General features: G+C 53.0%; 1 pseudogene; it reads left to right on the top strand.

Annotated features, from left to right (window-relative positions):
- Positions 1–8,056: 8,056 nt before the first annotated feature.
- On the top strand, positions 8,057–12,329 carry LOC134729032 (cell division cycle protein 27 homolog; annotated as a pseudogene).
- Positions 12,330–13,792: the final 1,463 nt, after the last annotated feature.

The raw sequence follows: 13,792 nt of genomic DNA on the forward strand, positions 1-13,792 counted from the left end.
GAGCACGGGACGTGCGCTCGCCGGACCAGGCGGACGCCCTTCCCCGCGTGGGAGGGGCGCGTCTCGTCTCACTCGACCGCCTCGAACCCCACACCGACGAGCTCCCTCAGGACCCACGCGCGGACACCGCGGCGGCGACCGGAGGAGGGGGCGCTGGGGGCGGGGACGACACACCACCGCTCGGCCTCGGGCACCTGAGGGACAACCCGGAGCGCTCCAGGAGCACCGCAGAGGCCCAAGCGGAGCCGACGCTCGCGCACACCCCCCCGAGAGGGCAGCACGACGGGCCGGTGGGACGGCACCCCCCACCGCCGCGGAGGGGGGCCGCCCGCAAGTCCACAACCACTGGAGGCGACAGCGAGGGGTGCCTGCCGCGTCAGAGGGCCCCGCCGACCCACCCCGCGACGCAGAAGGCGGCGGGCGGGACGGCGAGGTCAGGCCGGGCTCCGCACCCCACACGCCTCCCCCACACGCGCCGCCCGCAGGCGGGGAGAGGAGAGACGAGGGGACCCCGCGGGGCGGAGCGAGAAGAACGGTCCCGTTCGCCACGAACGTCCGCCCCTCGCCCGTCGCGGCTCGGACCCGGCCCGGGAGAGCACGACGTCACCACATCGATCACGAAAGAGCCCCCCGGGAGCGGAGGTCGGCCGGCCGGCCGACGCCCCGCTCCGGGGAAGGGGCGGCGGACAACCCAGCGGAGACGAGAACGCCTGACACGCACGGCACGGAGCCAGCGGGGTGGGGTTGTCGCGGCCGCCCCGGGCGCCCGCAGCGGAGAGCGCACGGGGGCAGGGTGGCCCTCGCCGCCTTCCCCGCCGCCCCCAGGTGGGTCAGAGACCCGGACCCGGGCCGGCACCGGGAGTCGGGACACGCCCGGGCGCGCGGAGGACAGCAGGCCCGCGGGCCCCAGCAGGCGGCTCAAGCAGGAGCACGGCCGGCTAGCCGGGTCACCGGTAGGCCAGAGCCCCGCACGCACCCGGAGTCCCAACCTCTCCAGCGACAGGTCGCCAGAGGACAGCGTGTCAGCAATAACCCGGTGGCCCAAGATGCAGACTCGGAGTGAAAGATATACCTCCCCCGGGGCCGGGAGGTCGTGTCACCGACCACGCCGCCGGCCCAGGAAACGCGCGACACGGACACCTGTCCCCAAAAACGCCACCATCGCAGGCACACACGGAGCGCCCGGGGCCCTCTGGTCAACCCCAGGACACACGCGGGAGCAGCGCCGGGCCAGGGACGCCCTCCCGGCCGCCCGTGCCACACGCAGGGGGCCGGCCCGTGTCCCCAGAGCGGGAGCCGGAAGCATTCTCGGCCGGCCCCTCCTACGACCGGGACACACGAGGGACCGAAGGCCGGCCAGGCGCGACCTCTCGGGCCGCACGCGCGCTCAGGGAGCGCTCTCCGACTCCGCACGGGGACTCGCCAGAAAGGATCGCGGCAGAGGGACCGCGGCCCGGCCCGGGGACCGCTCCCCGGCACCCGGGGGACGGGGGCAGGACGGTCCCCGGCTCCCCACGGGGACTCGGAAACGAATTCGGCCGCCGCCTCAGACGGCCAGGATGAGCGCGGACGGACCCGCGACCGGGCCGGGAAGGGCGTCCCCAGCCTCCCGCGCCACGCGCGGCGGGTCCCCGCGGGTCGCGGCTCGGGCCTCGGGAGCTGCGGCGCGCTGGTCGACCGGCCCGGGCAGCCCCACGCCCGGCTCGGGCCCAGAAGCGCAGCGACAGCCTCCCCCCCACATAAACCTGCACGCCAGAGCTCTGACTCACAAGCGACGCGCCACAGCTCTGGCGCCACCGGGCCAGCCGGGCTGACGACCGCGGGCTTTCCGGAGCTCTGCACAGCTCACAGCGGGGACGGTCCCCTCCCTCGGCAGCTGCCACCGCAGCTCCGGAAGCCGAGAGCGCGATCTAAAAGCGGCCGCCAGATGGAGCCCGACGACCGCCGCGAACGTCAGCGAGACAGATCCGGATGGCAGGGCGGCCCGTGGACCGCAAAAGCGAAACCGTGAGCCGAGAAGCTCTTCCCGAGGCCGAAAACGCAGCCCCTCTGCCCCAACCCCACACACACGGGGCCCAAAACGCGTCTCTGCCTCGACCGCGACAGAGTCAGAAGACAACCCACGGCGCGTGGGTGTTCGGAGATGCATCTCGGAAGCAGGGAGGGAGGGAGGGAGGGAGGGAGGGAGGGAGGGAGGGAGGGAGGGAGGGAGAAAGAACACACAAGGACTCGGTCGCGGGTCGCTGCAGACACACGGAGAGGCAAAATGCATGGGCTCTTCCGGAATCCACGCAGAGACAGACGGGGGGGGGGGGGGGCGGGGAATGGGGAAAAGAGACAGATGGTGAAAGGGAAGGAGGGAGGGAAGGGAGCAGGGAGGGAGGGAGGGAGGAAGAAATGGAGAAAAGAGAGACAATTTAAAAAACGTAGATACACAGAGAAAACTTTTGAAACACTCCATTTTTACAAGACAGACGGAAAGGAAAGAAACATGAAAAAGAGAGAAAGAACGAGGAAAGAAACGAAGGAAAGAAGGGAAAAAGAAACAGGGAGGAAAGAAAAAAGAAGGAGAGACAGGGAACGAAAGAGAAATAAAGCACGAAGGAGAAAAGATCAGAAAGAGAGAAAGAAGGAAAGGAAGAGAGGAAGAAAAACCTAAAGAAGGAGAGAAAGGAAGAAAGGAAGGAAGAAAAACGTAAAGGAGAGGAAGAAAGAAAACAGAGATAACTACGTACACTTGTTCATTTATTAACATAAATACAACACTTTTCGTACGTAAGCGTAAACGTATTTGTGGACGATCGCTTCTCTATAGAGCGATGTGTATGTATTTGTATAGCAGAAACACCTACGTCTATTATGTAGAAGTATGTTTCTATGCAATCGGTACGTGTTTACTAGACGCGAGAGTAGTAAATGCAAAGATATACGCATTGTCGTTTACATATAAATGTACAAAAATGTTTACATTAATAAATGTCAGTAAATACATGGAAACGAAAGAAATAAAAAAAAAACGAAATGAGTCAACAGGCCGGGCACGGTGGCTCACGCCCGTCATCCCAGCACTTCGAGAGGCCGAGGTGGGCGCATCACATGAGGTCGGGAGTCGGAGACCAGCCTGACCAACACGGAGAGACACGGTGTGCCTACTAAAAACACAAACATCAGCCAAGCCAGGCGTGGGGGTGCCTCCCTGTAATCCCCGCTCATCAGGAGGCTGAGGCAGGAGAAGCCCTCGAACCCGGGAGGCGGAAGGTGCGGTGAGCCAAGATCGCGCCATTGCACTCTAGCCGTGGAAACAAGAGTGAAACTCTGTCTCAAAAGGACGAAACAGAAAGAAAGAAAGAAAGAAAGAAAGAAAGACAGAAAGCAAGCAAGCGAGAAAGCAAGCAAGAAAGCAAAAAAGCAGGAAAGAAAGAAAGAAAGAGAAAAGAAAGCAAGAAAGCAAGAAAAAAGAAAGCAAGAAAGAAAGAAAGAAAAAGAAAAGAAAGCAAGAAAGCAAGCAAGAAAGAAAAGAAAGCTAGAAAGAAAACAAAGCAAGAAAGAAAGCAGGAAAGAAAGCAAGAAAGCAAGAAAACAAGAAAGCAAGAAAGCAAGCAAGAAAGAAACAAAAGAAAGAAAGAAAGCAAGAAAACAAGCAAGCAAGAAAGCAAGCAAGAAAGAAACAAAAGAAAGAAAGAAAACAAGAAAGCAAGAAAGCACGAAAGCAAGCAAGCGAGCGAGCGAGCGAGCGAGCGAGCGAGAGAGAGAGAGAGAGAGAGAGAGAGGCTGGGCGCTGTGGCTCACGCCTGTCATCCCAGCACTTTGGGAGGCCAAGGCAGGCGGACCACCTGAGGTTGGGAGTTGGAGACCAGCCTGACCAACATGGAAAAACACCGTCTCTACTAAAAGTACAAACATCAGCCAGGCACGGTGGCCCATGCCTGTAATCCCAGCTAATCAGGAGGCTGAGGCAGGAGAATCGCTTGAACCTGGGAGGCGGAGGGTGCGGTGAGCCGAGATCGCGCCATTGCCCTCTAGCCTGGGCAACAAGAGTGAAACTCTGTCTCAAAAAAAAAAAAAAAAAAGGAAGAAGAAGAAGAAAAAAAGAAAGTAATGAAAGAAAGAAAGAAAGAAAGAAAGAAAGAAAGAAAGAAAAGGCAAGGCCAGGCAAGGCCAGGCAAGGCCAGGCAAGGCAAATCTACCTGCTTTCCCTACATCTGGGGAGAATCGGGAAAGTCCCCAACAACAACAAGGCCTAAAGTGGAGCTGCCATCTGTCAAACCCGAGCGGAAGAGTCCACGCGGGTTAAAGACACGAAGAAAGACAAGGAAACCATCGACCGAGGAGAAGAACAATCTGGCCCAGCCAGGGTCTGTCTCCTGAGGTTGTCTGGGCAACCAGGGAATGGGACGCAGGGAGGGCGGGCCTCCGAGACTCCGTCTCGAAACATAAATCATGATAATAAAATAAAATTAAGTTAAAAAAAGAAATCACGCATAATTCCTAACGTGTTTGATGCCTCGAAAGGCGAGAGGCGTACGTACGTGTATGTCACGGTGGGGTTGTTTTTTGTTGTTGTTGTTGTTGTTGTTGTTGTTGTTGTTGTTGTTTTTTCTTTTTCCCCGGAAACTCACTTTTTAATTATTTTGTTGCATTTCATTTTCATTTTCATTTTTTTGAGACGGAGTCTCGCTCTGTCGCCCAGGCTGGGGTGCAGTGGCACGATCTCGGCTCACTGCAACCTCCACCTCCCAGGTTCAAGCGATTCTCCTGCCTCAGCTCGGCCTCCCGAGTAGCTGGGATTACAGACAGTACAGCACAGCACGGCGCCCGGCTAATTTTGTGTATTGTGAGTAGAGACGGGGTTTCACCATACTGGCCCTGTTGGTCTGACCGCCTCTTGATCCACCGGCCTTGGCCTCCCAAAGTGAGGGGGTGACAGGCTTGAGCCACCGCGCAGGGCCCATTTATTTTCTTGTATTGTATTTATTTATTTTAATTTATGTATTTATGTATGTATGTATTTATTTATTTATTTTTGAGACGGAGTTTCGCTCTTTTTGCTCAGACTGGAGTGCGATGGCGCAATCTCGGCTCACCGCACCCTCCGCTTCCCAGGTTCAAGCGATTCTCCTGCCTCAGCCTTCCTAGCAGCTGGGATTATAGGCATGTGCCACCGCGCCCGGCTAGTTTTGTATTTTCAATTGAGACGGGATTTCTCCATGTTGGTCGGGCTTGTCTCCAACTCCCGACTTCAGGTGATGCGTCCACCTCGGCCTCCCAAAGTGATGGGATGACAGGCATGAGCCACCGCGCCTGGCCTATTGTATTGTATTGTATTGTATTGTATTGTATTGTATCGTATCGTATCGTATCGTATCGTATCGTATCCTATCCTATCCTATCCTATCGTATCGTATGGTATTTTATTGCATTGCAATGGATTGTATTGACTTATTTTATTTAGTTAGTTACTTTTGTGTTATTTTATTTATTTATTTGTTTGTTCGTTTTTGCCTGATCAAAGGTCAATCAGACCCAGTCGTCAAAGTGGCGGTTTCCTAGGCAACAAAGGAGGGAGGAACATGGAGGTGGGGGCGGGGGCGGTGGAGAAGACACAGTTGCCCCAGGCTGTGCGCAGGCGGCCTGGTGCTCCCTTCCTCTGTGAGGCCTCCGTTTTCAGAGTCACAGTGACCGCTAGGTGATGCCCGACGTCTGCCAGTGAGAGTGTCAGCCCGGAATGAATTGGGATCCCCTGGGGACGGGGTGGGGGGAAGGATGGAGGCTCCCACAGCACAGTGGGTCACCGCGCCCTCCAAAGCGATCCCCACAACTAATCGACCAGGGCTCCTGGGGGGACGCAGCCTAAGTCCCCCACCCATCGGATCATCTGGAACTTCCGTCCAGAGACGAGAGACCGACTGGGAATTCTCTCAGTCAAGGTCCAAACTGAAAAGAATCACTGGCACGGACAGCAGGACTAAGGCCATTTCTAAAAGACTGGTTTCTGTGTTTTGGGTGAATCTGTGCATTTCTGTATCACAAAATGACTGACTTTGAACGTTACGATTTTTCTCCTCCTTACGTGTACGGTCCTGTGATAGACAGACCAGGGGACTCCTCAGCTCAGAGTCCGTGAGGCCAGAAGCTGACGTCCCAAATTTCTATTTAGAATGAATTTAAGCACGCCAGCCAAACGCTCTGCCGTGAAACTGTCTGTCGGGAAGACAAGCGGGGGAGGGGGGAAGGGGGGTCCGGGCGCCGTAGGCTCGCGCCTGTCATCCCCGCACTTTTGGGAGGCCGAGGGCCGGTGGATCCCTCGGCCCAAGCCTTGGCAACACGGTGAAACCTCGTCTCAAAAAAAAAAAAAAAAAAAAAAAATTACAAAAACTAACTGGTTTCATAACCTGGACTCAAAGTTAATAAATAGATAAATAGGCCGGGGGCGGTGGCTCACGCCTGTCATCCCAGCACTTTGGGAGGCCGAGGTGGACGGATCACAGGGTCAGGAGATCGAGACCATCCTGGCTACCACAGTGAAACCCCATCTCTACTCAAAATACAAAAAGTCAGCCAGGCACAGTGGTGGGCGCCTGTAGTCCCGGCTACTTGGGAGGCTGAGGCAGGAGAATGGCGTGAACCCGGGAGGCAGAGCTTGCAGTGAGCCGAAATCGCGCCGCTGCACTCCAGTCTGGGCAACAGAGCGAGAGTCTGTCTCGAAAATAAATAAATAAGTAAATACATAAATAAATAAATAAATGTAAATAAGTAAATAAATAGATTAAAATTGAAAACTAAAAAAAAGTAAAATAATTTAAAAAAAAAAAAAAAAAAAAAAAACGTAGCCGGCCGGTCACGATGGCTCACGCCTGTCACCCCAGCACTTTGGGAGGCCGAGGCGGGCAGATCCACTGGGGTCGCCAGTTCGAGACCAGCCTGACCCACATGGAGAAATGCCGTCTCTACTAACAATACAAAATCAGCCGGGTGTGGTGGCCCCTGCCTGTAATCCCAGCTACTCAGGAGGCTGAGGCAGGAGAATCGTTTGAACGCGAGAGGTGGAGGTTGCGGTGAGCCGAGATGGTGCCACTGCACTCCAGCGTGGGCACCAAGAGTGAAACTCCGTCCGAAGGGGAAAAAAAAAATAAGGGCTGTATTCTGTTATTTTTGCTTCCTACCCTGACAAGAACATAATACAGCTGTTGTCTTTCTGCCTGCCTGCCTGCCCGCCTGCCTGCCTGCCTGCCTGCCTGCCTGCCTGCCTGCCTGCCTGTGGCAGGGCCTCATTCTGTCTTTCGCCCAGACTGGAGCGCAGTGACACAATTATGGCTCACTCACTGCAGCCTCAACCTCCCCAGGGTTAGGCGATTCCTCGAGGGATCCTACGGCCTCGGCCTCCCAAAGTGCTGGGGTTACAGGCGCGAGCCACCAGCACCCGGCCTGAGTTAATACATCTGGTCTCACTGCGTCTTAACCACGCACCCACGAAGAACTCAAGTCAAGAGAGAGTCGGCAAGAGACTCTCAGCATTCTCTCCCGAAAGCACGTGTGTCCCGAGCTCCTGTGGTTTCAGGTGGCCGCGCGTAGAGGAGAGATTTCCAATGTTTCCGGAGAGGTGCGAGCCACAGTCACTCGGGGCATCCGAGCACGAGATGGGGTTTCTGACAGTGACTGAAGGGCCAGGAAGGGCCAGAATCTGCCAAGGCCCGCGTTCCAGGGTGGGGCCGATGGAACCCAAGGTAGAGGGAGTCAGCGGTCCGCACAGAGAGAGCTCCAGCCCTAGGCCCCACTGTGCAGACCGAATCAGAAGGAAGAGAGTCCTTCGTCCTACCTGCCACATCCCTCACATCCCCCCACTGAACTTGGGAGTGGATCCGTGTTCTAAACACGAGGTGACTCTCGGTTTGCAATGGATCACAAGGGGCCGGGCTTTCCAGAGTCGGCAGGATAAAGAAGTCATTCTGGCTCGGACTCCCCATCCCACGGTAACGGTCGGTAACGGTCGCTGGTGACTTTAAATGAGCCGGGGCTGGCCGGGCCGGAGCCGCTATGGGGGTGGGGGGTGGGGGGGGCGGTGCCTGAGGCACTGCAGAAAGTGGGCCTGAGCCTCGAGGATGGCGGTGCTGCAGGGACCCGTCCAGGCTGCTATATGGCAAGCACTAAGCCACTATGCCTACCGAGATGCGGTTTTCCTCGCAGAACGCCTCTATGCAGAAGTACACTCAGAAGAAGCCTTGTTTTTACTGGCAACCTCTTCTTACCGCTCAGGAAAGGCCTATAAAACATATAGACTCTTGAAAGGACACAGTGGTACTACACCGCAATGCAAATACCTGCTTGCGAAATGTTGTGTTGATCTCAGCAAGCTTGCAGAAGGGGATCAAATCTTATCGGGTGGAGTGTTTCCTAAGCAGAGAAGCCATGATGATATTATTGTTCCTGAGTTTGCTGATTCAGCTCGCTTTCCCCTTCCATCGTTGGGACATGTATATTGCAAGACAGATCGGCTTACCAAAGGGTCAGAATGTGACCAAAAGAGCCTTCGTTGAAATCCTTTCCTCTGGTGTCCCTTTGAATCATGATGTGAAATAGGGGGAAAAGCCAGATCCTGACCAAACATTTTGATTCACATCTCTAGAGAGCTTTAGCAACTGCCTGTCCAAGTGTTGTGCCAAAACACTGGGACCTCGTCCTAGCTTATGTCACAGACAGCCTGAGACCGTTCTTACGGAAACACCCCAGGACACCGTTGAATTAAACGGATTGAATTGAGAATCTTCCAATTCAAAGTACGCCTTGAATACAGACTCCCCAGTGTCTTCTATCGATTCAGCCGTCCTTTCACCTGATACTGTCCCACTGGGAACAGGAACTTCCATATGATCTAAACAGGTTCAACATAAACCAAAAACTGGTCGAAGTGTATTAGGAGGACCAGCAGCAGTTAGTCCATGAGCCCCAAGTGTTGGCATTTTGCCATTAGAAGCCCCAAGTCCCGGAGACGGATCCTATGGACAAAACTGCACTGGTATTAGACACCTTCTGTCATTGACGTGCCATCCACCGGAGCCCCTTCAAAAAAGTCTGTTGCCGGAATCGGCCAAACCGGAACACAGTCTGTCTTCTCGCAGAGGGGAAAGAGCCGAAAGGTAACCCCAATTCTTGCAAAAACACAAAGTTCTGGTGCGCCGACAAGGGCAACACCTCAGGTATTGAGCCCCACTATGGCATCTCCCCCAAACGCACCGCCTCGAAGAAATTCACGACTCTTGACTAGTGACAGCTCCACAACCGAGGAGAATAGGAGAAAATTAAAAGGGAAGTTTCCACCTAAAATCCCAAACAGAAAAACAAAAAGTAAAGCTAATAAAGGAGGAATAACTCCACCGAACATAAGTGATAGCCATGGAAGTGACAACATTGGACTCTTCCGTCACTCCAGAAGGGAAAATAGCCGCAATCGCGCCTCAGATTCAGGCTTTTAATCTACAAAAGCAGCAGCGGAAGGCTTGATGAGCCTTCCTCGTGAAAGGGGGAAAGGTTATTTAGCTTTGTGTTCTCACCACGGCAAAGAAGCTGTCAGTATCTTGAGCCATCTAGCTTCTCACCACCGCAATACCGGTTGGGTACTGTGCCAAATTGGAAGGGCCTATTTTAAACTTTCAGAGTCCACGCAAGCTGAAAGAAAATTCTCAGAGGTTAGAAGGATTGAGAATTACAGAGTCGAAGGCATGGAGATCTACTCTACAACACTTTGGCATCCTCCGAAAGATGTTGCTCTTTCAGTTCTGTCCAAAGACTTCACAGACAGGGATAAAACTTCGCCAGCCAGAGGCCTGGTGTGCTGCAGGGAACTGTTTCGGTCTGCAACGGGAACACGATATTGCGATTCAATTCTTCCAGAGAACTCTCGAAGTGGATCCAAATGATGCTTATGCCTATAGTGCATTAGGGCGTGAGCTTGTCTTCACTGAAGAACGGGACAAAGCATCAGCTTGTTTTCGAAATGCTATCAGGGTCAATCCCAGACATTGTAAGGCATGGTAAGTGGTAATGAAGTGTAAAGACAAAGCCCTATGGATGGCGCCGGTACTCGCTAGTTTTTCTGGTTAGATAGCTCTTTATTGTCACGAATTTGGTTAAAAATACTTAGGGATGGTACATAGTGCTGAATAACTTCTAACTAAGATGTTTCCTTATGAAACGTATGTCTTGAACAAACTCTGAAATGAACTCATGATCATAGAATACCAGATCCTTATACTCAACAGTTTCAGTCTTCTAGCAAACTTTTGCAGACGCTGTAGTTGTCTTTGGTTCGTGTATGTGTTTCTTTAGTTGTGTGACTGGATTTGTGACTTTTTCTTCGAGCACCGAAGTGGTGATGGGGACAAGGAGCGCTTGGGAGATTGGAAAGGAATAGCATAGTTCACTTATTGGAGAATAGAAAAATAGATGGAAACAACTCACGAGCTGCTGCTTTTTGACAGTGTTCCAGTTTACGGAGTTACTATGAAGAACTTCACGTGCCCTTTAATGTAGCGGTCTCTCTGTTTTACTCTTTTGTACTCGTGTATAAGTGGGCACATAGGAAATTACTACCTAGGTCCTATTGTGATCAACTGAATAAGACATGAAAAAGTGTGGTCCTACCTCTGCCTCAACAGCATACTCACCGTTGACATTTATTGCATTTTTCTGGACTGACTTCATAGTTTAAACGTCAAGAGAAGGCCGGGCGCCGTGGCTCACGCCTGTCATCCCAGCACTTTGGGAGGCCGAGGCGGGCGGGTCACGAGGTCAAGAGATCGAGACCATCCGGGCCAACACGGTGAAACCCCGTCTCTATTAAAAGTATGAAGATCAGCTGGGCGTGGTGGTGGGCACCTGTAGTCCCAGCTACTCGGGAGGCTGAGGCAGGAGAATCGCCTGAACCCGGAGAGGTGGCGGTTGCAGTGAGCCGAGATCACACCATTGCACTCCAGCCTGGGCGACAGAGCGAGACGCCGTCTCAAGAGAAATACATTAAAAAAATAAATACATACATAAGTAAATATCAAGAGAAAGTATAATTCTGAAGTCATAACCCTGTGGTAGTTATTCTGTCAGATACGGTGGTCTTTGGGGTGACTTATTACAGCAGTGGAGTTCTATCATTTGATTTGCTTCTAAATCTGAAGCATTATATTACGGAAACATTTTTTGATTTGCGAATATGTTGTTTAATGGATCATATCTCATTTTGCTGTAGTAGTTACATGGCCCGAAAGATGGCCAAAAAGATAGTGCCAGCTACTGCTGACCAACGCAACAATCAACTTGCCAATACTGCCTTCTCTTCCGATGGCTATGTTCTCCGTCCTATTTTAAGAACTCAGTTCTTCATAAGACTTGTGTCGTTTTCGATTTTTTTCCCAAGTCTGGTTGATCCTTGTGTTGTAATGTTTTTAAATGTGTATTGTCTGTTCAGCTCTTTTGCAGGAGTCGCATTCTTAAAAAAATCTTAACCCTATCAAAAATTGTGTTTAAAGGAGGATTATTCAGATCGGCCAGCTTTGACTAGGAAGAGTGTAAATGCTGACGTATTTAGGTAGCTCTAAATACTGAGCAACTTTATTCTAACCACAAAATGGATAGCCTTTCTTTTGTCTTCACTTTCGCTATCATTAGCACAGTGTTTAATACCTTTTCTTCATCTATAACACAATTATAATGATATAGGAAGCCACTCAAATAAGGCAGACACGTTGCGTTGCACTTAAAAAAAAAAAAGAAGAAGAAGAAGAAGAAGAAGTCTCTCTGTGGCACAGAATGAGGTGTGGCTCGAATCTGGAATCTCCAGTGAAAACCAATGAAAGAGGGTGAAACCCCGTGTCTACTAAAAAAAAAAAAAAAAAAAAAAAATGAGCCGGCCATGGTGGCGCTGAGACAGGAGAATCACTTGAACCCAGGAGGCAGAGGTTCCAGTGAGCTGAGATCACGCCGCTGCACTCCAGCCTGGGGGACAGAGCAAGACTCCATGTCAGAAACAAACAAACCCACCAAGCCAGTAACGGTGTTTAATTCGATGGTGTCAGGCTCAGGTCTCTTGACAGGATACATCCAGCACCCGGGGGAAACGTCGATGGGTGGGGTGGAATCTATTTTGTGGCCTCAAGGGAGGGTTTGAGAGGTAGTCCCGCAAGCGGTGATGGCCTAAGGAAGCCCCTCCGCCCAAGAAGCGATATTCATTTCTAGCCTGTAGCCACCCAAGAGGGAGAATCGGGCTCTCCACAGACCCCACAACCCCCAACCCACCCCACCCCCACCCCTCCCACCTCGTGAAATGGGCTCTCGCTCCGTCAGGCTCTATTCACACCGTGTGCTTTTGGAACCTCCAGCGTGTGTGCGTGGGTTGCGTGGTGGGGTGGGGCCGGCTGTGGACAGAGGAGGGGATCAAGCGGCGGTGTCCCGCGGGTGCCCGGGACGTGGGACGTGGGGCGTGGGTGGGGTGGCCAGAGCCTAGGGAACTCATCGCCGGTCAGGACGTCTCCCTCCTGGTCCCCTCTCTGACCTACGCTCCACATCTTCGCCGTTCAGTGGGGACCTTGTGGGTGGAAGTCACCATCCCTTTGGACTTTAGCCGATGAAGGCCGGGCTCCCAAGAGTCTCCCCGGAGGCGGGGTCTTGGGCAGGCTCACAAGGATGCTGACGGTGACGGTTGGTGACGGTGATGTACTTTGGAGGCCTCGGGCCAATGCAGAGGTATCCATTTGACCTCGGTGGGACAGGTCAGCTTTGCGGAGTCCCGTGCGTCCTTCCAGAGACTCATCCAGCGCTAGCAAGCATGGTCCCGACGATCCCAGCTCCCAGCAGAGGCACTTTTGTTCACACAGGATCCTGGGCAGGAAAGTTCTCAGCAGGCTTAGGCCTCCTAGCCAAAAAGCCAAAACCACTTCTGGGATTTTTTTCAAAGAGCCAGTGGTTCCACAAGGGGCCGTGGGTAGTTGTGGAAATGGAGAGAAGTGTTTGCACATACATATTGGAGACAGAACGGACAGGGCTCGGTCACAGATCACTTAGGACACGGGCAGATGCACACTGAGAAAACTCTTCCGGCATCCTAGGGGAACAGAGGTACGATTTTTTGAGACAGTCGAGGGAGAAGCCACACCAGATTTTAGGATTGGATCTTTATTCCTATGTAGTTTCTATGAGGTATCCAAGTCCAGAAATCAACTCGCCAGTTCTGTACAGCATTCTGTAGGGAGATCAAATCTGGGATGTCAGAAGTTAAGAATTCGGGCCTTGGTGAGGGATTAGATTAGATGTACTTGAGCTTATTTTGCAAAAAAAGAGAGGGCGGGAGATAGCGAGAGCCAGAGCCAGAGACCGAGACAGACAGACAGACAGAGAGAGAGAGACAGAGAGACAGAGACAGAGAGACAGAGACAGAGACAGACAGAGAGAGACAACGATACACAAAGAGGGAAAGACAGAAAAAGAGAGAGAGAGAGACAGATAAAGAGACAGACGGAGAAAGACACAGATGGTCAGAGACAGAGAGAAACAGAAAGAGAGAGAAACAGAGACAGGAAGGAGAGAGACAGGCAGAGAGAGAGAGACAAACAGACAGGCAGACAGACAGGCAGAGAAAGAGTAAGACAGAAGGCAGACACACACACCCCCCCACACCCCCCCACACACACAGAGAGAGAGAGAGAGAGAGAGAGAGACAGAGACAGAGAGAAAGAGACAGAGAGAGAAAGACAGAGAGAAACAGACAGAAAGAGAGACACAGACAGAGACAGAGAAACAGCCGACAGGG

The sequence above is a fragment of the Pan paniscus genome, chromosome 15 (genome assembly GCF_029289425.2).
Source record: "Pan paniscus chromosome 15, NHGRI_mPanPan1-v2.0_pri, whole genome shotgun sequence".
In the NCBI taxonomy this organism is placed as follows: domain Eukaryota; kingdom Metazoa; phylum Chordata; class Mammalia; order Primates; family Hominidae; genus Pan; species Pan paniscus.